Here is a 2,030-nt window from a genome sequence, read left to right on the forward strand (position 1 = left end):
AGTTTTAGTGTTGAATTAGTGAGGCCTCAGGGGGCTCTCTGTCTCTCCAGACGAGGCAGGGTGAAGACTCTCCTTCTGATATCCTTCAGGCATATCCTCCTGGCCTCTTTCAGAAGCAGAAAAGACCTATGTTTGTGGCTGGAGTTCCCTGGCTCCCAAATCGCAGACCCGTGTCCCAGGTGCATTCCCATGTGTTTGTACATAATATTTCAGTAAAGCCTAAAATGAAGGAGACCAAGGCCAGGTGTCAGACTGCCTGGGTTGGCCGCTTACCATGTGATCTTGATAAAGGGAAAGTCTCTCAGCCTTGATTTCTTTTTCTATAAAATGGGAGTAGATTAATAGTAAACCTCAAGAGTACCCTTATCCTGATGAAAAATAATGTAAATCTCATAGGTTGCTGTGAGGATTCAATGAAGCAATGCATGTCAAGGGCTTAGAATAGTGCCTTGTATGTGGCAAGCACTCTCTCCCTTTTTTCTGTCTGTATAACTGATTCATTTGTACATTTTCAAAAAACCATTGCAAAGTAACCTTATCTTGTTTTAAGATTCTGAAGGGTTTTTTCCCAGCAAGAGGAAAGGAGTCTTAAAGTGGTAACCAGTTTTTATTTTGTTGTGTTTTTAAGCCACATCAAGGATGCAATACTTTACTTTGAGGAGAGAGGTCAGCAATGTTCAAAATGCAGGAAGTAAAAGAAACACAGGGAACATTCTTTGTGAAAACGCTTGCAGAATCTCCTCTAATCCTCATTTCAATCCTGGGTTCTTACCTTTTGCAGCCAACTCAAGGGAAGGCCCTTTCTGACACAGAGGGATAAAGGGAGGCATAAATAAATGGTTTTTGAACAATAGTGTTTTGGGGGACTTTTCTTATTGAAAATTATTTTTAAGGTTATTTTGAAAGTTTGCCCGAGGGCAATTTTTACTAAGATGACCCAGCTTTCTTCCAAGGGTGGGTAAGTCATTTCCCCTCCGAGATCTTATCTGCTTTTTATCTGTAAAATGAATGGATTAGGGTTGATAAGTCTTCTTATATCTGTTGCTCTTTGATTCTGCCATTTCCAATCTCGGAATGTGGATCTGGAGCCTGTTTCTGCTTTAGATTGTGGGCTAGGAATACAGCCCCAGCTCTGCAACTACCCTCGTCCTCCACCCCCCCCCCAACCTCGCCCCCAGCTGCCTGGAATTAGAAGTGAGGCTGCGACCCCTTTATTTGACGTTGGAGCTCTCTGTAGCATTAACCTGTTGTTGTCTAACGTGTGGGGCAGAGGAAATGAGCTTGAAGGCTCTTAACAGGGGGTGGTGAAGAAGTGCGTTTTCTTCTCTTTCTTTTTCCCAGGAGTGAGACGGGGGAAGAAAAACAGTGGTTTTGTTGTGAAGCCACAGTGCCAAACTTCAACCTGGAGGAATTTAGTTTAAGTCCTGGAAAAAAAAAAAAAAGTGACGGAGAAGACTTGTAATTGCGTAGTGAGTCGCTACAAGAGGGTAAGAACTTTCAAGGCACTGGATTGAAGAGACACAAAAGTCAGGAAGTGACCCTTTCGTCGGGATTTCAGAGGCCCCGGAGGGGAAACAAAGTCCCCTCACAGCTCGGAGAACTTTGGACCGTACCATCCCGACGAGCAGGGGTGGGGGAGCCGGGGAGGGCGCGGGGAACTGACATCTTCGTTCCCGACGAGCCGTGAGCAAACTGAGGATTTCCTCGCTGAAAAGACTCAGTGTCCGCAAATCCCCCGCCCAGAAATGAAAGCGGGTTTCACCCGATCCCCATTGTGGAGCCCGTTGAGAAAGACGCCCGGGTCGCCCCGGCCAGAGCAGCCTCCTGAATCGAGCCCTGTGCGCGCCTGTCCGGGCCGCGCGCCCGGGTCTGCAGGATGGCGTGCGGGGGCCAGCCCATCTGCGGCCGCGAGCAGCCGGGAGGAAGCCGCCCCGGGGATGAATGGGGCTTTGTTCGCCGGCAGCCGCGGCTGCCCTCGGCAGGCCGGGCCCGCACAACGGGGGCTGTATGCGAGAGGAATGGAAATGAGC

The 2,030-nt window shown here is 48.7% G+C and overlaps 1 long non-coding RNA gene across 1 annotated transcript; it reads left to right on the forward strand.

The window, feature by feature from the left end:
- The first annotated feature begins 768 nt into the window (after nt 1–768).
- LOC123389937 lies at nt 769–1,658 on the forward strand. The gene is made up of 2 exons (XR_006604603.1): nt 769–958; nt 1,342–1,658. It is a non-coding gene; the product is annotated as an uncharacterized LOC123389937 (long non-coding RNA).
- The last annotated feature ends 372 nt before the right edge of the window (nt 1,659–2,030 follow it).

The sequence above is a fragment of the Mustela putorius genome, unplaced genomic scaffold, assembly GCF_011764305.1.
Source record: "Mustela putorius furo isolate JIRA1106 unplaced genomic scaffold, ASM1176430v1.1 tig00537223_pilon_pilon_pilon, whole genome shotgun sequence".
NCBI classification, from domain to species: Eukaryota; Metazoa; Chordata; class Mammalia; order Carnivora; family Mustelidae; genus Mustela; species Mustela putorius.